Consider the following 22,169-nt stretch of genomic DNA (forward strand, 5'->3'; position numbering starts at 1 on the left):
CCATCAATGAGAGCAAAGCTCATGGTTTGAAGTTCTTGGGATGGGAGATCTTTAGACCCTAAAACATTAACATCTCAGAACCCCAAAAGCATGAGCACCGCACTTCCTGATTCTTCTTCAGAGTGAAACAGTAGAATGAATAGTGCAAGGTTTCTTAACCTTCTTTATTAGCTACACAATCTATGATGTATCTGATTGCATCTTTGCAGGAAAACCAATGTTGAGATTTCTCAGCATCTCTGGGCAAAGAATCTTGCTGAAGTACAAACCAGTGCAACAAAAAGTAGCAGGGTAGCTATTTCTTCTGGCTTCCTTGGAAGAAGTCTTTTATTTCATCTTTAAACAAATGGCAGCCCTTGAAGGTGAAGAATACCACAGTTCCGTGACTTCTATGGTTTAATTTTGGGAAAAAACCTTGAGACTTTTTTCCAGGAAAAGGGTTTGTCTATCATTGAAAAGAGGAGGGCAAAGCATTTAGTAACCCATAATTTGAGTACCTGGTACAATGTCATTCAGCTGCCTGCAGATTTGTGGATAACATGTGACTGACATTTCTGTGAATGAGATCAACATATTTGCAATACTTCATTTTGTTTTCTTTTCCTTGACTTTTACTGACATCCAGTGGAGACACACTCAAACCTTTTTCAAGTGTTAAATACCAACTCCTTTCTTGTAAAGCACCTCTAAATTAAGTTACCAATGGGATGGAAAGCTTGCCTTGAATGTATCTTGTTTCCAGAAGGTTGTTCCTTATTTAGTCTGTTCACAATACACATTCCTTTACAAATTCAAACCTTAAAACTGTTTTGTTATTTTAAAAAAACCCCACTTATTCCTAGTTCTGACAAAACCATTCTCATGATTTAGTTTCTCTTGCACTGGTATAATTTCATCTTCTCCCCTTTCTTATTCTTATCAACCTACAAATATAGGAGAACAGATTAGAAACATGTCTGCTTCAAAGACTGTGTCCTCATCACTGTCAAATGAAGCCATCTCTGTGTTCTCATCATAATTGGAAAGAAGGCCAGGGTATTATTTTTGTATGTGTGAACTCCACTTACTGACTGGAGGAAGATTGTGAATACCATAATTAAACCCTCACATAAATACACACAAGACACAGATCCCAACAAGAGACCACGTAGGGTCCATTAACCACAATCATCTTAAGAATAAATGGAAATTAAACAATCTTACCTGAGCTTTTTTTCTTACCCTTCTCAACTTGTAATAGCTCCTAGAATCCATGTTTACTACTGATAGCTTAAACCCCAGCAATCCAGCAAAGTTCAGTGCAGTGGATTTGGTCAGGTTGAGCAGCTCAGGACAAAGCAAACCTAAAGCCCACACTTCCACATCCTATCCACAATACCGACTGCTACTCAATAGGATACATAGGAGAGCAGAGGTCAAGAGTTGAGGACATTTTGGATGAGAAAGAAAAGGGAAACATCTCCAGGTCTCAGAACATGTGATTGCTACAAACTGAAATGTCTGTATCTCAAGGTGGAACGTGTTCTCCCATGAATACCTGTATGCAAATCCCACTTAGATTAAAAGGGAGCTGTGGACAATGAAGGGAGCAGCTTGTATGAAAAGTCTGCGCTCGACCATGGAATAGGGAAAAGCATGACAGAACTCATTACCCACGGTGAGTCATTTCTTTACCATGGAAGGGTGTTCTTTGTCTAGGCAATTGTTAATTAACAGCAGGAGTGGGAGACTTAATTTTCTTTTGAAATATCTTTTTTTTTTTTTTATCTCCCAATAGATAAAATGTCTTTGTGTATTGGAAAGGGAGGTTCAGGCCTCAATTTCTCAGATAAGCAGGTTTGACCTGGATACTCGGGTTTCAAAGCGTTCATGTAGTTTACAGTGCTATATGAGCCATTCTAAATCTGGATCAAATGGTTAGCAACAATGGACAAGACAGCTCCCATGATGATGCTGACAGAACAAGGGAGACATGAGCTCACACTGTGTGAGATGCAGGTCTGGTAGGTGAACAGCAGTAAGATAACTCAAATTACAGTGAAGTTACTCTAAGACAAACTGACACATTAGATCCCTCTTTCTCTTTTTATCTTAAAAATAGCAATTGGAGTAACAATAGCAGCATCAAAGATGGGCTGAATTGGTTCAATACTATTGCTAAACTCCTCAAATTCAGGAAAAAATCATTTATGACCATGTGTCCAAACTCTGTCTTTCAGCTGCCTCTGAAGAAAAAAATCATTCTACTAGAGTCTCCTCATCTCAGTTCCAGTAAGGCAAAACAAGTGGGCAGTATAATCACTCTTGTGTGTCTCTGTGAATGTAAGAACAGGAACGTGTTCTCTGAAATACATAATCATTCCCAAGACAGTGTTCTGGCATGTCTCAGATAATCCATATGACCTTCTGGCCTGTACCTCAAACAGGAACGCCTTCTTTGTTTGTTTTCTTTGGCACAGATCTCCCTCTTTCCTCACCTCCAGTTTAAGTTTCCTGCTTTCAGAAACAGTTTCCCTACCAGAGTGTGCAATTCTAGCAAGGTTGGATGAAAAATTTCTCCATGGACAGAAAAGAATACTTTCTGTAACGCCTGAGCTTGCTAAACAAGGCATCTTCACCCATCATATTCTTCATCAGAAAGACCTCCTTTCAAAAGCAGCTTCACTAGTTAAGTATCATGGGTATCCTGATCTGTAGAGATGCCATCTCATAGCTCTTAATGTCTAAACAAGAGCAGGATGTGGCCATGACAACAATGGGTCATCTCAACACTCATCACTAAGCAGTCAGATCATTAGCAGTCTGTGCACACAGTCCTGTTAGCCTCCCCAGGGTGCTGCAGCTTGGATTTCTCAAGGGAAGGATTGCTAGGAAGCTTAACACTAGGATGAAATCCCAATGCAATTCCAATAATATCCAAGTCTGACTTTCATTGGAACCAAGGAATCGGAAGCAAACAGGGAGTAATTTCTTGCAGCATTGGGAGGGATCCATACCTCTTTTCCATAGGTATTTCACCCAGGTCTGCAATTAGGAAACCCAGGCTTAGAATCCAGTTTTTGCAGTTCTCCTGCTCCTCCTACTGCCCTACATCTCTGCTACAAACCCAGCCATGATGTCTCTTCAGCAAGAAACAAGCTGGCCATCACTTGCTTTTGCTTTGGGTTGGGACAGGCTCTTCACTGTTACAATGCTAGTTTATGGTGGAGCTTCGCTTATGCCACCGTAGCTAGAGCAGCTTAATTTACGTTTCAGCTAATAACAGGCAAGGGGGTGATACCAAAAGGAAAACCTGAGGAAAGTTATACAAGGCCTTTGTCTGAAACTTGCAGATTAAGCCAGAAACCCTACTGAAAGACAAAAATCAGATTTGATTTTAAGCCAGTACCTGCACCACTGAAATGTCTCCTATATTCTGTGATGCACAGTGTCAAAATCCCAAATCACTTCTAGGAGTATAAATGCAGCCAGAAAGCAGTAACATTCCTCTAGCTAAAAAGTACAGAAGCAACAACATTTGGGCTCCAACTTCAGGACTCCCTTTTCCCACATTGCGTGTTCGGAGCTGATTCCAAAAGTCATTTCCACTCTTCTTACCCACTCCCAAGCCTTAACATAGACATACAGGCAGAGTAGTCAAGTTTTCTTTATAACAGAAAAGTAAATGCTTCTAAAATACAAGCCAGCAGACTATTAGAGACAGAGGGAACAACATTGCTCTGATGTGTCTGGATACTAATCACATAGTACTGAAAACAGAGGACATTTGATCATTACTTGATTTCAGCTGCCTATGACTAGGTGAGAAGGTAGAGAACTTTAAAAAGAGAAAAAAACAAAACAAAGCCCAAACCCAAAACCAAGCAAGCCCATAAGACTACTTTTTCTTTTTTTAGAAAGGACAAACCCAAATATTTATTAAAATACTCATTTTACACACAAACTGTTTTGATGTGTACCATACTTCCCAGTGTTCCAATCTGAAATGCCAGCTGTAAGCAGTATGTTAAATAAGTTGACAAGCTGTCTCATTTCATTTTACATACAGCTCTTTGTCTTTTGTAAGTACTTTAAGACTTTCTGCAGTTTTCTCAGTGAGTTTTCTTAACCCTTGCTGGAGAAGTTTTAACACAGCACAGCCTACACCCATGATTTTGTTACAAATGATTGATTAATAATACCTCTCTTTACACACAGGCCACCATCACGACAGAGTTAAGAGAAAATTGTTAGTAAGTACCTCAGTGCACACTCTTTGAAGTACAAACTGACATTTGGATTCCATTCTGTGCAATTCATAGCCCAAAGGGACTCAACCTTGTACTGGAGTTTAGATGCCAGAACATCGTATCAATGCAGCATTTTAATAATAATTGCTCTGCATACCTCAGATTTGGCGGTCCCAGTTTATGATCCACATCTTAGAACAAAACCTGCCTACCTACCTGAAAACTTCAGCTTGCCTGAGAACCCTATTCTTAAGCGTAAGGTATGCCAAATGAGTACAAACCCTTCAGTAAACAGAAACTCGGGTGACTTGGACAACAACATGTAAGTTAGACATTGACAGAAGGAATTCTGAACTCCCTGTTCCTGCCTGAGAAAGTTCTGATGCTTAAATAAAAGCCACAGGCTGATCAGGGATTTGACAATACGTTATGCTCCCACACTAGAACGGTGTATGTCAGGTGATGCATTACAGCTTCATGCAAATTACGAACATCAAGATTTAAGACCAGATCTTTTCTCTTGCAGAGAAATCCTCTTTCCTACACATCCTTCACAATCAGTACTTAAAGCGCATAACAACTGATCTTTAATTCCTAGTACAGGCAAACTGTAGTGGGATGCACAATGGAGTTAAATGGAACTCACAGTTGTACCCCATCCTTGGCAGGTTAGCTGCAGAAGACTGAACCAGCATGAGACCACTAAAACATCTGCTCCTGGGATAGCATCTCTACTTCGGGCAGCCAGCAGCTCTACTTCATGACATGGTTGTTCTGGCTACTCCTAATAATGAGGCCAGCAGTTGGAGAGCAAACAAGTTTCACAGGAGACAACCACGCTATTTCTAGTGGCTTATATCCCCAAAGACCCTGTGAGCATCTACCCCTGCTGAATGGCATCCTTCTGACACCTCTCACTTGATGCTGCCTCAGATTGGTCTCTGGAACACCGAGGCTTGGGAGGCACATCAAGGCTTTTTTTTTTTGTTTGTTTTAATACACATATAGAGCCATCCCAGGCCCCACAAGGACAACTACTGCAAGTCAACTGAAAACTGTGGGCACAAGCAGCTGCCCCACAAAGCTCTGCTTTGCATCTACACCTCTGCTAATCACTTGCAGTGTCGTGGCTTAGATAAATCTGAGAACCATTAAAACCTTCTGATCCATGCATAAATAGCATGAGTGATGTTAAGTAACATATCTCATGATCAGGTTTTCTTAAAAGAAACTAATACTCACAAGAATATAAATTCAGCAATACCTTAAGACAATAGTGAAGTGATACAGATGACTTACCCAGCATTGTTTTACTCGGGCAGTACATTATGAACCACACATGCCATTAGGTGCTAGCAAGAAAACACAGTTCTACCCTCAATTACCATTAAAGTATATAAAAGGGCAGACTTTCCAAGAGGTTTAAGGAGTTTTCTGCTACCACTAGCAGAAGTATGTGTGAAGCGCGTATGTCTCATTGACTGATGTAGTTGCAGCCATGCCTCCCTTTGACACAGATCAGAGGTGGCTCTGTCCATGAAAGATTATATCCTCAGCTTGAAAATAAATTATTAGGCTAGAAGAGAACTTTATAAACCAAAACTGAATTGTTGTTATTCAAGAGCTGAAGCCCCCCACACTTGAAGGAATATTTTGATGCAGGATGTGCGGAAGCAAGCTAACTGATTCAGGGACTGCTTTCCTGACACCTAAAATATTTGGAAAACACAGGACTGCAATCAATAACAAAGAGCATGATGCAAATATAAAATGTAAAGTCGTCATGTGCATCAGGAAAGCAAACAAAGAATGACTCTTCAGATGAGTCAATACAGACATCAACTGCAAGAATTACAGAGGCAGTGCAGGATAGCTAAGGGCATGCCGTACAGGTTTTGTAACATATACAAGCAATACCATTAAGAGACATTTGGGTCGGATTCATATTGCATCAAGCATATGTAAGAAACACCTCACAGTAAAACCAGAAAAATTGCTTCCCCTTAACCACCTTCCTAGAAATAAAAGTCAAACGCTGCTTTAAATTATCACAGATTAAAGAAAAGCCTATTAAAGTATTTTTTCCCATAGTAAACCCATGCAAAGCTAGGTCACAGCTGGTCTCTGCACAACCATACAGCAGGTAGGAAACAGAAAAAAAACCGTGGGCCCTTCTCCGAGCCTACGGAAGGAACATGTCATTTCAGTTCCTCCTTTAAAGGACAGCAGCAATTTCTCTATCCCAAAGTACACACAGGGATAAACACACCCCACCAAGATTTTCACATGTATTCAAGGGCAGGAGATGTTTCACCCAGATGTTTCATAACGCTCAGAGTTAAAGCGGGACAGCTCGGGAAGCGAAGAACCAGCCCTGAGCCTGAAAGCCAAAGCCAGATGCAAGTCGAAAATAGGGTGCAAACTCCAAACAGAGGAGATGATTAATCACTGGGACTAGCTACCAAGAGAAGCAACAGACTCTCCACCCCTCGCGATCCTTGAATCACGTCTGAGCATTTCTCTGGCAGATCTGCTTAGCCAGACAAATGTTTCTCGGGACAAGACAGTTGAGATGGGTAATGTGAAACTCCCAGCATTACAAAACGAATCCCGCAAGGCGATCTAGTGTCCCTTCTGGCCTTACGTCTTGGATGAGTCTCTGAATCACACACAAGTGTCTCTGCAGGGTCAGGATCTCGGACTACAAGTTACTCATTAAGAGAGAAATGCCTTCATACGTACTTGTACAACACTACGTGCACCAACATATACCATGTACAAGACATAGTATCTGCAGCCCTTATGAAGGAACATGGCCGACCTGTTAAGGTCTTCCCTAGATGACTTTTACAAAGCAATACATTTTTACTTAACTCTGGGGGAAATTGGTTATCCTGATTCTACAATTTTACTTAAAATTAATGACCTGTATTTAAATGTAACACTATTAAGAATGCAATCCATTACAAAATTTTACACCACTTCACACATTAAGAGCTACACGGGTATTGTCATACCCCTGCTTTTGCAGTTTTGCTGTACAAAACCAGATGTATCTTCTGCCATCGGCCTTACAAATAGACGCATCACACTGCTGTTTTCAGCACAGAACTACCTAGCTTATTCTCCAAGAGGCTCCATTCTTAAAATCTTTAGATGCTCTCTTAGAATAGCAATCTTTGTTTTCTTCCTGTAGTTTAGGTCAGCATCTCCAGCCATTTTACTTGGCTGGGCTTTTTTTCATAATGCTACAATTAAGCACTTGATACTGGAGGGGGAGAGGAAGAAAAAAATTCCCATACTCATTATATTAAAGAAATGAGGAGTAAATCTGTGTAAGGTTTGGTTGGTTTCTGAAGGTTTTTTCAGTTCAGTTGTTGAATAACAATAAAAAATCCTGTGTTTGGGTTAAACCAGCTTTGAAAGTTATTGATGTTTTTTAAGAGATGAAAGCAAGGGAACACAAAGAAGATTCCAGTAACATAAACCCTCCTCTCCTACTTGTATTGAGAAAGAGAATACACCACTCATGATATATTTTTTTTTTAATAAATACAAGAGTGAAGGAGGACAAGCAAGGGCTACCCTCACACCTTGTGAGAAGCCATCCCCCATCTATTCACCCAGTATCTAACTGGTCAGAGGCTGGTCAGAGCACTCACACATACATCATACTTCAATTTCAGCACCCCTTTGAAATTCCCTTTACTGCCCATGGTGGTCTGAATACATTTACCTCCTCTAAGAAAAACATCTGAGCCTCCAAACATGGCATAACCATTAAAAAAAACTCTACAAAGTTTCCTGCTAGAGCTGTTCTAAAAAATTTAAATATAACTGAAAAAATTCTACACTATTACAGCACTCACACCAGAAAGCTGGGACCTACACATTTCAGACCTCCTCTCTCAAACTAGGGCAGCTACTGCAAGGTAGAGTGCATACTCTGTCCCCCAGAACATCCCCTACTAATTTGCTGACAGTACTCCAGACAAATAGAAAATACAAACTTTCAAACCTTTGCAGCAGAGAATTTATTTCTCTCATTAGACTTTGAGATCTGATCATTTCATACAATCACAGACTGGATTGGATTCATAGGCACCTCAAAGCCCATTTAGTTCCACCCGCTGCCATGGGCAGAGACACCCTCCACCAGACCAGGTTGCCCAAAGCCCCATCCAGCCTGGCCTTGAGCATTGCCAGGAAGGGGGCAACCACAGCCTCTCTGGACAATCTCTGCCAGGGCATCACCACCCTCACAGGGAAGAATTTCCTAACAGCTGATCTAAATCTCCCCTCCTTCAGCTTAAGGCCATTACCCCTTGTCCTGTCATGCCATGCCCTTGTAAGCAGCCCCTTTCCAGCTTTCTTGTAGGCACCTTCAGGTTCTGGAAGGCTAACAAAAGGTCTCCCTGAAGCCTTCTCTTCTCCAGGTTGAACAAGCCCAACTGTTTCAGCCTGTCTTCACAGGAGAGGTGCTCCAGCCCTCTGATCATCTTCATGACCCTCTCCTCTGGACTCCCTCCAACATCTCCATATTTATGTTGTACTGGGGACCCCAGAGCTGGATGCAGCACTCCAGGTGGGGTCTCACCAGAGCAGAGTACAGGAGGAGGATCACTTCCCTTGACCTGCTGCTTATGCTGTTTTTGATGCTGCCCAGGATACAAGTGGCTTTCTAGGCTGCAAGTTTGCATTGTCAGCTTATGTTGAGCTTTTCATCAACGAACACCCTCCCAAGTCCTTCTCCTCAGGGCTGCTCCCGATCCATTCTCTGCCCAGCCCCTAGCTGTACTCAGGATTGCCCCAACCCATGAGCAGGACCTTTACCCAATTTCCTTCTCTCCCTCCCAGTGAAAATTGAGTTCCTGACCCTAATTTTCAAGCTGTGTCAGATCAGGAACTTGGAAGAAAGTACATACATTTCACAGAATTGAATCTTTGAAGGAAAGAGAACAAAGACAATGTATGAAAAGCAGAAAGGAAACCTCCCCTTTCCAATCTAAGAAATAGGTAATTTTTTTCTTCTTTAAAACAGAATTACTGAATGTTTTCACATTTTAAAATGCATACTCAACTGGAACCAGCAACATTCTGATTTTCTTCTTGCTATCACCCATCTTCCTAATTGTGTTCTCCAGATGCAGCCTGGACATCCTAATCCAACCTCCCCATTTCAGTAACATTCAAACTCACACTTAATTTTGGCACGGGTTCTCAAACCCATTTGTCTAAATGGAGGGATTAAATTCTTTGAACTCTGGCTTAGCTGTACTGAAGCAGAAGTAGAAATAAAGCTTCCTAACAAGCCTTTTACATAAATAGTCAGTTTTATAGTTTCAGTCTACAGACTGAAGGATGGATAGAGAAAAAGCACCAGGGTTGTGAAGGAAAACACAAAAAAACCCTTTAAGTATTAGACTTTGGCAAAGTCAAGATTCAGGAAGAAGATAAAACAGATCTCATGAAAGGTATATAAACTGTACTGGAACATGATAGAAAAGTTACATGTCTGCATCAAAATTCTTCTTTTTGCACATATAAATCAGGCTAGACATTGCAAAGTCAAAGTAATTGCATACACCAACAATCTATATATGCTTTGAAAAACAAAGGGAGTTTCACCACCTAAATCTGTGGTGAGATGTAACAATACATGGAAATAGAATAATTTACGTAACTCACATTTAAAGGAGTACTTTTATTTGAAATTCGCTTTTCTTTCATGGAGAAAAGCACTGCAGAGAACAAAAGGAAGAGAATAAAAAGCCTTCTTGAATTTATCACAACAACTTCTGGAGAATGGAATATATCCCTACATCATATACATCAAAACGTGGACCAGTTAGGTAAACATCTGTCTTTGAAGAGGTTGAAGAATTTAAAACAGAGTAGTAATGATCCACAACAGTTGTGCAGCAGATTACAAATATTTCTTTTAAATAGGTCAAGATTTTGTTAGAGAACATCCTGAAAAATGGTATGTTCTTTTGTTTCTAAAGTGTTTCAAAAAGTTGAAATAATTAATTGGTACACCAGCGCGAACCGAAATCAGTATCACAAATGTCGCTAAGTTTGCAACAGTAGGAAAAAAAAATACAAAAATATTTGTTTGCTTTCACCAAATCCCAAAAGGAATGAAAAGTTATAAAGCAAAAAGTTATAAAACATTTACAAGTTTTCAAAAGGGCTCAACGCCGTGACAAGTCCTGCATGTTGGAGCCTTGTGGATTCAGGTTCATTTCCTTATTACCTAACTAAAACATGTACTATTTAGAACCAGTTCTTTGTTTTACATAAAAATGTATAGTGCCCTTGACTTTGATGAAAGTAGTCTGATTTACAACAGGAGATGTAGCTTCTGCTGCTGGCCAGTTAAAAGAAAGTTAAAAGCCAAAACAGATTAAAAGGAGATAAAGATCTAAAAGTACTACAAACTGGAACGTCATTTTCCCTTGATGGAGACAATAATGTGTATGTCTGCCTTTAATTTCTAATTAGAAGGAAGTTTTAAATAACCTGCTTTAATATCCTTCTCTCAACCTACTGGCACACAGTACTGCATTTTTTTCATAGCTGTTATAACAACTTTATATTTATCTTCCAGCCCCAGCTCTCAGAGTCAGGTGAGTCACGTGAGGATCAGAGCAGTCACTTAAAAAAACAGTGATTTCCAGCTCTAGGAGTTGTAGAGAGGGAAAAAAATATTTCAAAAGCCAGGTCCACACACATTGTGTTACTCCTAGATGATTCTGAAGATCCCTTTCCTTAGTTACAAACTCTTGAACAATGGCAAACAGGAACGTAGCCTTCAGCCTGCTTCTCAAGTGGATCCCCCAAATAACAGGAGAATATTTTCAAAGCACAAATAAAATTTCTGGACAGTAAAGAAATACTTATCACTAGATGGACAGCACAGAAGCAAAACCTATCATTTCACAAGCTGTTCATAAAAAGGTGAAGAAAAATAAAGGTCCTTGTACTTTATGCAAGCCATACAGTAGTAGCAGTCTGCTTGCAGAAGTAAGCCTCATGAGAAATTCCTGTATCAGAACACTTGAAACTTAAGCATATTCATCTTGCCTACTTCATTGAACCCTGAAAGAACTACTTTAGGTACTAGCTTCCCACCCACAGAGCAGATGTTTCTTCCCTTCATTAGGGATTTGAAGTCCAACAAGATTGGTATTTGACTCAAATGTGGTCATTGCATTTTTTCAAAGTGACTTCATTGAACAGTAACTGCATTAGGAAAAGAGAAAGTGACTGTGAAACATGTTACAGTCCCTAAATATTAAATAAAGCTGATTTGGGCTGCAGTCTTCAATGTGCATTACAGAGCTGTGCATATACAATTGAGAAATGACCACAGAAACTGAGTTGTAAATCTCATTTACACGAGGGTAATCAGTATCAAAGAGAGGCCTTTATAGAAACTCCAGGGAGTCCTGTGAAAGTTGAGAAGTCAGCAAGAACAGTTATATCCAAGTATAATTTACGTGCACTCTTGGCTCCAACACTGATGCTGCAAGTGTTGCACTCACCGAGGGCCACGTAGTACACATTAACAGGGAATTTGCTGGGTCTCAGATTCCTGAACTGTCGCAGCAAAAAGCAGCACATGAGATTTTAAAAAAGCTAACTTGCAAAAGGCAGCTCACTAAAAGTAGTAATTCCTCCATTATAGCAGAGCTATATACATCTATTAACACAGAGGGTCTTAACAGCTGGGGTGAAAGTTAAAATTATGCAACAAAAGGGAAAGCTTTGCAGAGCACAGCTAAGTTGATTATTGTAATTCATATCTGGAAGTGAAAACACACATCCTGAAAAAGCCTCCATCTGGCATAAGAGGTGACAGCCTGTTCAGCAACACAGATAACACGGAGCACATCATCTTTATGCTCCCATTGAATGTTTAATCCCATCAGAGAGAGTGGTGACATTCAAAGACCTTCATGAAATCCGGCCAAAAGAATCACTGTTTGATCCAGACTCACGTCCGTCAGCTACATGTTACTCAAAATACATAATTCTTGGCCAATAAGGAAAAAACAAAAGATTGGCCGGAAAAAGGTCTGAACACAAGTCAGTCTCAGGAGAGAAATGAACGAGCAGCAATTCTTGATACTTCCCAAATACACAGGAGTCAGATTTCTTTCTGCAAGGTTTTACCACTGCCACCTATAAATGCATCCAAGTAAGCACACAGTCATATTTACACACACAACAGTGGATTAGTGGCAACACCTGAATATCTCAAAGGCAAAAGTTAAGTGATGCTCTGAAGAGTCCATCGGTTTCTCACCAGTACCAGTCCAACAAAAAAATTTCTCAATTACTGCCATACTTCACAGGAAATATTTTACACGAGGCCAAATACAGACAGACAGACTGATGACCATACCTATAGTCTTAATTTTTGCCATTCAGAGATAAAGCCTGCACTTGTCTAAAACACATAAGGCAGATAATCTGCATGATTTCACAGACAAACCAGGAGCTTAAACACCACGCAGATCTGAACTGAGAGCTGCTGCCGCGTGTGGAAACAAAAAGAACAGCAAACACCACAGCTGAGATGGAAAGTAACCCAAGTGTGCCTGCTGCAATGTGTGAAGTAGGGACTAGGGAATCTCCAGCCCAGAACAGTAAAACACCTGACGTCAGAAATTGCAAATCCAGGAGAATAATTTTTTACTATAATAACTTCTTTCTGTAGGGATTCCCTCTAGAATTCCCTCCTTAGAAAGAGATGATACTACCTCACTGGGGACAGCGAGCACAGCATCTGCGTTTAAAAAGGAAAAAAGATGTGAGTGAGGTCGCTGCAAATTAAACTTAAGGTCTAAGATTATATTAGCTTGTTCCCAGTAGTATAAAAATCTTTAAAACCAACATAAAATACAATTAAAGCCACAGACAAAAAAGGAATTTTAGAACATCACCATTTATCAAAGGCAGGTAGCACAAGAATAGCCTGTTCTTTCAGAGGATAATTAATTTTCTGGAGAAATAAAACAGAGTAGATCTTATCTATTCAGATTTTAATAAAGCATTTGGTGACGTGCCACGAAGGGAAGTTGTTAAAATAGAGATTGATATTGAAATATTACAAGGGGGGAAGATAGCTAAAGCAGACACAATAAAAGCCTTACTCTACACTGCGGGAGACCTAATAGAGTTCCTCCAAACTTAACCTTGACACCATTTTTGTAACAACTTTGGCACAAAAAAATTTGGCACAAGAGGATGAAATCTGCGGAAATAACACAGCCCTGATTCTCACCAATATCGAGGTGATTGAAGTATCTTTCAGGAACAAACTAGAGCATTCATAAACAGACTGAAATAAAGCGATAAACTTCGGAACCCAAAAGTAGTAGTTCATTGTTTGGAACCGAAACAGGAGAGGGATGGGGTGTAATCCCAGGATGAATTCAGAGACGACAGTGAGCCACCGTGGATCAAGAAGCCTGGAAGAGGCAAATGTGTGTTGGATGAGATGTCTGACACACATTTCTCATCTGCAATGCTGAGTGTACTTCTGGTTACTCACATACAAGAAGGAAATAGCCAAACAGGAGAATGATGCCACAAGAAGCAGAGGATCTGGAAAGCTTACCTCCCAAGAGGAGGCTAAAGAGAGCTTGGCTTATTTAGCTCTGCAGAAAAGAAACTCAGAGGGGTTAAGATTTGTCCCTGAATATCCTCTTAAGCAGCAAGTTGGAGGGGAGGAATAGTCTTCAAGCTAAAGAAGAGGACACATGCAGCAAAGCTCAAGCTGATTCTGCTTAGTCCCTAATTTATCATGTTTAATTTAAACTAAACTTACTATGGAAATCACCGGAAGAGAGTGAAGGAGCACTGGTCCCATTTCAGGCCAGTGAGCTGAGCTCTAGACAAATCCTTGGGCATGTTTTCAGCTAGTGTTGGGTACTATATCCACCTTCGGAGCAGAACCTGTCATCACTGCAGTTCAGCCCCCATGTTCCTGCCAGGGCTGCCGAATGAAGGAGGCAGTAGCCTCAGCAGTAACTGCTGCACAGACGCCTGTTGTTCAGGTTAGAAATAATGCAGCTAGATAATTTAAGCTTATCTCAGAAGAACAGAGTATTCAAACAGCACATGAGGAGCACTTCAAGTCCTGCAGAAGCTCTGCTTTCACAGCAGTCCGAGCTGCAGGCAACAGAAAGCCAAAGAGAGTTCTAAAAACGTTTTAAGCGGCAGAAATGAACTGAGGGGTAGGGGCAGTTTGAGGATCAGAATTTGCCATCTAATGTGGTTCTTGGAGGGTGCTCATCTAGAAATATGAATAAAATAAACTGTGTAATCGGAGAATTATGAGTGAAACAAACTGGCAAAGCTCATTAGTGATAATGCTGATAAGTTGTTAAAATTTGGCTAAACTTTAAAGATGGGATGAAGGTGGCTCAGGGGGAGTGTGTACCATTATGCAAAATTAAGCACAGAATTTCAAACCCAGTAAGTCTGAGTGACAAGTTGGTTAAGTTAATTGCAAGCGAAAAACGGAGCTCTAAAAATTACAGGGAGCATAAAGCTACAGCATTGTTACTGAAAAATCAAAGGAATGTGACGATGGTACTTGAAGTGCATAAAGGAATAATGAAGCACAAATAGCTAGGAGTATTAAGATTAACAATAAGGGTTTTTTTAAAAAATATACTGGAGGTTTGAAAAATGGTAGAGAACAAGTAGTTCCATAAACAAGGTGACAGAGTAAGGAAATATTTGCTATTAGGAAAAAGAATTAACAGAATAATTCATTTCTGTTTTCTATTTGCATTTCACGAGCAGAATATTATTAAATACAAAACCTTAGAGAGCATTCTACGGTCATGAGAAATCATGAAGGCTGAGATTAACCTAATACTCTTGTTTAATGTTAATAAGCATCTGAGGTCTTGCTTGAACTGAAATGTTGAACCTTGAGCTTGCCTTGCATTTTTTTCACCATTTTAAAAAGGTGAAACACCATTTAGGAATAAAAGCTGCATTGTGACTTGCCCCAGAAATGTGAATCTAGCTGGGAGCTCTTGTTATGTCCAGAGCTGCTTGCTGTCAACTAGGAACATTCATTCAGAAAGGATCATGTTAGGAGCAGTAGTAAACCACCATCTGTTGACCACATTAAACTCAGCAAAGCTTGCAAGTCTTTAGTAAGATCTCTAGATACTCCCTCTGACTAAGCATGTTCCTCTGTATCATTCTCAATCAGCAACAGGGGGGAAAAAAATGACTGTATTCTCCACAGATTATGATTGTTTCATTCTTCCTTGGCTTCAGGACAAAAAAAAAAAAAACAAACCCACCCAAAAAATCCTCAGAAACAAAGCTTTGCTGGTGTCTAAAAATGCTGCTTCTTCCTGCTGTTGAACTTCTTTCAGTGCCTCCTGGGCACTGCCTGCTGACAACCACCAGCCCCAGGGGAAGGCTGCACGTGGCTGGTACAGACGGATGCTGGGCTCCTGTGCAGGCAGGACAGCGTGCACCTGGGATGGGATGGGATGGGATGGGATGGGATGGGATGGGATGGGATGGGATGGGATGGGATGGGATGGGATGGGATATCCCTGCCGAAGGGGGGAAAGAAAACAGCAAGTGTGCTCATTTATATGAAGGTTTCTGTCAAGTTCACAGGTTTGGTGGCAGAATTAAAGTTCCAAGGCGTATTCTTTCCTAAATTTTCAGATATAAACAATGCTTTTACCAAATAAAAGCATTTGACAGCTTTGGGGTTCTGGGGTGGTTTTTTTCCTTTGCTTACTCATGTTTAAGAATAAAAAATCTAAAGGTGGAACAGATACAGTGCACTGCCAGGGAGCTACCTGGAAGAGAGTGGAATGAAAACCTTTCTCATCACAGGGTTAAGCTGGACAAGAGACACTATTGAATCTAGGGGGAAAAGTCATTCAAATAATTCACAAATAGACTTGCCAAGCTATTTACACATAAAATTTTCTTATTTCTTGCTAATCAGGGCAAGAATTCAAGGAGGTAGAGCATGGTGAGTAGCTCTTAGTTAAGAAGAATCAAATGGAAGTGGTGTGTTTAAAGAAGTGAATGGCTATATGAGTTGTGACAAGTTTTGGTTTGTTCTTCCGGACTTGCCAATTTAGCTTTTGGAGAGGCAGGCAATGATTAAGTTTCTCTTGACAATTTTCTCTATTTTTCCTGAGGGTGGATACCGCAATTAGGTTTTGTTTTGGTTTAGTTTTTTCCTAGCATAAATAGTTAATGAAATAAACCAAAAAACACTACAAAATGTATAATTCAACCCCCCCCCCCAAACCTAACGCAAAAGAAAACCAAAACCCCAAACCCTAAAAAAGGAAGGGTGTGGGGTGAATGCTGCTTGCAGTTGTTCCTTGGATGGAAGGCCCTTGGCTTGTTACTATTCCTGCGCAACACTGTGGCTCGTGGTAGCAAAAAAAAGCTGCTCTCTGATCATCAGCAGCCAAAACAAACATAAAGATATCAAAGGCTGGAGGAAACGGAGACACTGAGCCATAAACATTCATGTTTTAGGACAGTGATTCAAGCAGTCCAGCGTCAGTAATCAGGGTGCGAGTGACTCCGCACATGCCAAGGTGCAGCGCGAGCGCAGGGCAGTCCAGGAATCTACACGCATACAGCGCCCAGTGCTTCCCAACCAATCGCCAGCGACCTGGCGGCGTATCTGGGTGTATGCCGTCAAACCCCATGACAAAATTAGTCTAGTGACTAAATCACTTGGTTGTCTTCTGCTCGTTAGCTCAGCGAGCACGTTAATGCGCGGCAGAGCAAACACAATGTACTACGCCGGTCGCCTCCTCCTCCGGCTTTTCCTTCAGCTATCTGCCCTAATGCAGAATGGATAAACAGTGTTCTTGCCAAATAGTAGTGGATTAGCCGCAGCGGCGGTGACGACAGCACAGTGTGCGGAAGGATAAGAGTTACAATAGAAATTCCCAAAGCAGTAACGTGAGCCGGGATAAGGCGGGAAAAGAAATGTCATCATCTAGATGAACGTTTACACACTATGGAAATGATGACTAGTATTTGGATTGAGCAGAAGGGCAAATTCAGCGTCACAGCAGCTTCCAACCAAGTTCAGCAGACAAAGGTCATCTATGCTGCACTTTAACCCTATAATCCAGTTCTCCAGCTCAAAAGCACACCGTGCTACCAAAATTTATTCTGTTAAAACAAAATAGCAATGCTGTAGTAGCCATACCATAGCTCCTGTGATTGGAAATCCTTTGCTGTTGATCTTGTTTCAGTCTGGGCCCAGTCCTGGGAACCACAAAAATCTACATTTCATATCTGCCTGAAAGTCCTGTGAGTCCTCAGAGCTTCTCAGGAAAGAGAATAGCTGAGAATAAATACAACTTCCAAGATTTCACAGTGCCTGGAATAGCTGAAGTGAAATCCAGAATTTGCTATCCACACAAAAGCAGCGCACTGTGACATTATATCCATGCTGTTTATGATTTTAAAATGAACGCAGTGCTCAGGAAATCAAGCAGAATGTATTATGACCTGTTCAGTTCTGCTACTTCTGCATATACACGTTCATGTAGTAAAATTCTCAACCACTTTCCAAGCTGGAGCATGTTCATCCCATTTTATACACAGTACGATTTGACTGAAGCACAAACACTCCCAAGAGCAGCACCTAAACAAGATCCTAAAGCTTCAAGAGTTTCCAGTTCTACCACAAATTTTCTATGCGTTGAAACGGTGCATCCAGTTTCCCATCTGGAGTCATGGAAAATGGGCACATTATATGGAAAACTATACTCTGGCTTGCAAGGAGCTCTGGCACTGTTGCTGTCAGTGGAAAATGGCCCCGAGAACCTCGTCCAAGGTGCCAGAGACACCTTCTGGCAAACATGAGACCAGAAGTCTACTAGCAACAACCTTGTACCTTATCAGAAAGACTATCTCCTCCCCTGAAATGTCCATTGGTTGATATAACCCAAAATATTTCAAAATTCTTTGATGACTCCTGTGTCATAAAGTAATTGACACAGGGAACACCCTGGTTCACAAAACTTCCTACGAGTCTGAGAAGCTTTGTTAGGAACAATTTCTGAAAATGGTTTTGGGCTCCATTATTTACTTGCATTTTGCTCTATGAATTTCTAACTCTCTCATTACTGGATGTCCTTGAGCTCTTTTCAGCAAGCCACTTACCCTCTCAGTCATTTCTGGTGCTTATCCCTTCTTTCTCAGTCTCCAGCAAGTCTGGAGCGCTCTCTGGTTCACTGCCTGGGTTATATTTCATTACTGTGGCCACATTATCTGTAGCAACCATCATTAAAAAGGCTGCTGCATTATCACTAGAAAGGGAGCAATGTTTCAACAGCTTTGTGTAGCAAATGCACTGGGGGAGGGTTTCTGCCACCTCTTGCCAAGTTCCCATTGCTTCACTTTCCCCATTGGTTCTCCTGCTTTGTAGTTCAGGTTCTGAATTTATCTCAGGTTCCCTCTGTTTTGCTCTCATTAGGAAGGCATTCGGGCAGCATTCTTTTCCCCTCATGCTGGAGAATTTGTTCCAGGTCACTGCTGACTGCTCTAGACAGTGTCCTTGAACATGTAACCTGTAACAAAATGAATGATTGCCCTACCGGCTGCCAAATTTTTCATGCAGGATCCCCCATCACCACCCCAGTGGCTTCATGCTGATCTGAATGGATGTAAAATAACAGGGAAAAGAGAAAAGCGTAAATGAGAATTTGGAACTGTTCCTCATCTCCCAACATATGTTTAGTATTGTATCTTGGGCAAGCCTCCACCCACCAAAAATGTTTGGGCTTTCAAAACTACAGAACAGCTGTTCTATACACCCAGCTGTTGACATTTCAGTGTTTTCATGTAGATACCAACCATGTAAAGATGCCTTAAGTTCTTAGATGTGAATCCAGTGGTTATTGCCAAAGAACAAAATCCTTGAAGCATCAGATCTACCAAAATTGAAGATCACATTCCAGAGGTGTCACAGCCTAATTCACAGAAGAGGGATCTGTTTTATAATGAACACCTGTTTCTAACTATCCCATCCAAACCCAAGCTACCATCCTCTTCTAAGCCAAAATTAAACTGCTGTGTTCTTAAAAGAAGTGAGCTTTAACTCTCACTGTACTAAGTATGGATTAACAAGGGTGCAGTTTGAAAAGCAACATGCGTCCCTCCTGGGCACCCTCGGTTGCACATTTCACAGCCCTTCCTGATCAGACACAGTCACAACCTAGCAAGAGAAACTGCAAACACCATCCACCACACTGCTGTAAGTAACGTGAGGGGATATCAATAAGTAATATGGAGGACATCTCATGGATGGAAATCTCTTTGAAAGAGGAAAGGGCAAGGAGGCTTCCAAAGCTCCTCAGCCAACACTTGACCCACCTAATATTGAGCAACTGAACCTCTCTGCCTAAAGAGAGCCACTGCTGCTGCACAAACACAAGCAACTAATTTAGGAAGAGGGGAGTTCTTACTAGTCTCTGTATGCTGTACACGTGAAAAGAAAATCTGCCCCAGAGTGCACTTTAGAGCAAGAGACTAACCCTGGAGGAGTGAAGCCTCAGGCTGATGCCTCAATCGAGAGCAAGGAGTCCATAATGTTCTCCCTGACGTAGTTTAAACTTAGATCAACATGATCTGTCCTCATTCCTTTCCCCAGTCTGTTGGGTTCCCCTGAGCCCCTACCTGAGTCGTCAGGAGCTTGTTCTGAGGTGTTGGGAAGTTGTGCAAGGGAGCTGAATCATGACTACGTAACCTATTGACCAATGTAGTTGAAGATTTCTCCATCAGCACTTCCGTTATCACAGCTGAAGCTTCTGTTCTAATTTGCCTCTCCTTGGAGGACACACACTATGACGACTCCAAGACTCCATGCCAGCAGTAAAGCAACCTCCTTTGCAAATCTGCTTGCCTCCTTCAGCTGACCACTGAAAACAGCCCAACCAAGACAGTGTTATTTCACCATCAGCTGCACTCGATTTTACTTTTCAATAAACACTACCTTTCAAAGAGGTAAACTTTGATATTTCTATGGGGCCCCCAGAAACAAGTAGGATCATGCATGCTGCAGCTGTTTCTCTGCAGCATTTCTCTCCCTCTAAAAGTGTTCTCAAGTTAATTTTGACGAGGTTTGAAAGGAGTAGGCTTGTGCGCTGAAAATGTTTTCAATCTGACAGCTCTGTCGTTGTGGGGGAGGGAGAAAGATCAGTGATATCTTTAAGTTATGCAATAAAAAGTTAGTTGTCTTCTTTCAATGCAGATTTCTATTGAAGTTTTAAATAGTCCTATTCACTAAGGAACGGATTGAGAGAAGGTGGCTAAGACAAGTAAGCTGCAGAAGCCTGTTGCTGTTCCCATAAATAAAGCTGACCTTCTGGGAGTAGAGGCAGAGGCTGCTGACCTTGCTTTTCCCCCTCACACCAGCAGCTGCCTACCCTTACACCAGTATGGTATTACCAGATGAACAGCCAGCTTTCACCTGTGGCTGTAGAGAGTGGGACACAGCTCCAGCATTTGCTAAAAGGAAACTTCGGGAAGACTTGGAGGCCTCAAGCTTGTGCTGAGTTTTGCACTTTTCCCAAGGGATGGACAACAGATTCCTGGGATTTAAAAGGCAAAAAAGCATCAGTGGTTTTGCAACACGGTCCAGAAATCACAAGCCATGAAAAATCTGATGCTGTAACAGCCTTGCTGTGGGAAGACCTGCTTTTACCTTTTATTTCCATAGCCCTATGCCACTATTAGAGTTGTAAGGAGAAGGGAAGAGTGGGCTTGTAACACTTCGAAGAAAACCATCCACTGAGAAAAAGACCACAAGTTTAAATCAGTTCTCTTTAACCTTCCCCCATCATCCAGTAAATGACCTTCCATTTATAGTAAGGTGACTCCTTAAGCAGCTTTTCTTCCTCTTCCTAAAGGTTTAGAATATAGAGCTAATACAGAAAGCAATGGGACTCTCTACATGGATTTGTGTCCACCCCATCAGGTATCAACACTTGAATCCATCATGTAAATGAGCTTTACCCACACCATGCTTCAGTGAGGCAGGTATGTCTGTCACACATTACAGGTGAGGCTTCAGGATAGCCAACATTATGGAATTTACCAAAATCGCAGGTGAAGTTGGTGGCTGTGGTACTGGATCTGACTTTCAAGGCCCAGCCTTCCTCCTTTTGCTATCAATAAAGACAGACCTCACCTTTCTTCCTATTCCTCTTCTCCTCCAGAGTCCACTGAGATGAATTTTGGTTTTCCTCACTGCTACAAAAAAAACCTGAAGCAGGTAATAACAACTTCTCCTGTTAGAGCAGGAACACTTTCATATCCAGGAAGGAGTCTGGCCACTTTTCCCATCATGTTTGCATATCTCCTCTGCCTTTCAAAGATCATACAAAGAGAAGATCCAGAACAGCCACAGAAGTCTCAGTTTCTAAAAGCTTCCATTTTCCAGGCTCCCTTAGAAGCAGTAAAGAGACCACTGCAGGCAAGTGAGCCAGACTATCTGGGACAAGTTGCTTCCCATGGGAAGGACCCTAAAGGAGATGGCCAGAGCCTGCACCAGAGTGTAGCCCAACTCAGAGATCAAGGAGGACAACACTCCATCCAGACACACAACCTTGGTAAATGCCTTGGTAATGCATAACTGGGTCCAAGCATCTCACTGTGGTGACCCATTTGGACCTCCACAGTAATCAGCAGTATGAAAGTAACAGTGAGTTTAACTGATGGATTTGTGGGAGGAAACCATTTTACCCCCATCACATTTATTGCAGGTCTGGTTAAAAAAAAAAAGGCGGCATTTGGAGGAGAATGAAATATTCTCTTTTATAACTAAGAGCAATATATTTTTAGACTTTAAAAAATGGTATTACTTCAACATGTCAATCTTTCAGAAACTTTTCTATAATA

The 22,169-nt window shown here is 41.3% G+C and overlaps 1 long non-coding RNA gene across 1 annotated transcript in view; it reads right to left on the minus strand.

Annotated features, from left to right (window-relative positions):
- LOC311190193 overlaps positions 1-18,487 on the minus strand; it is a 49,430-nt gene extending 30,943 nt beyond the window's left edge. Inside the window, exon 1 of the long non-coding RNA XR_014617193.1 lies at positions 18,432-18,487. This is a non-coding gene — a long non-coding RNA (uncharacterized lncRNA). The remainder of the gene's footprint in view (positions 1-18,431) is intronic.
- Between the last annotated feature and the right edge of the window lie 3,682 nt (positions 18,488-22,169).

The sequence above is a fragment of the Gallinula chloropus genome, assembly GCF_964237585.1.
Source record: "Gallinula chloropus genome assembly, chromosome: 3".
Taxonomy (NCBI): Eukaryota; Metazoa; Chordata; class Aves; order Gruiformes; family Rallidae; genus Gallinula; species Gallinula chloropus.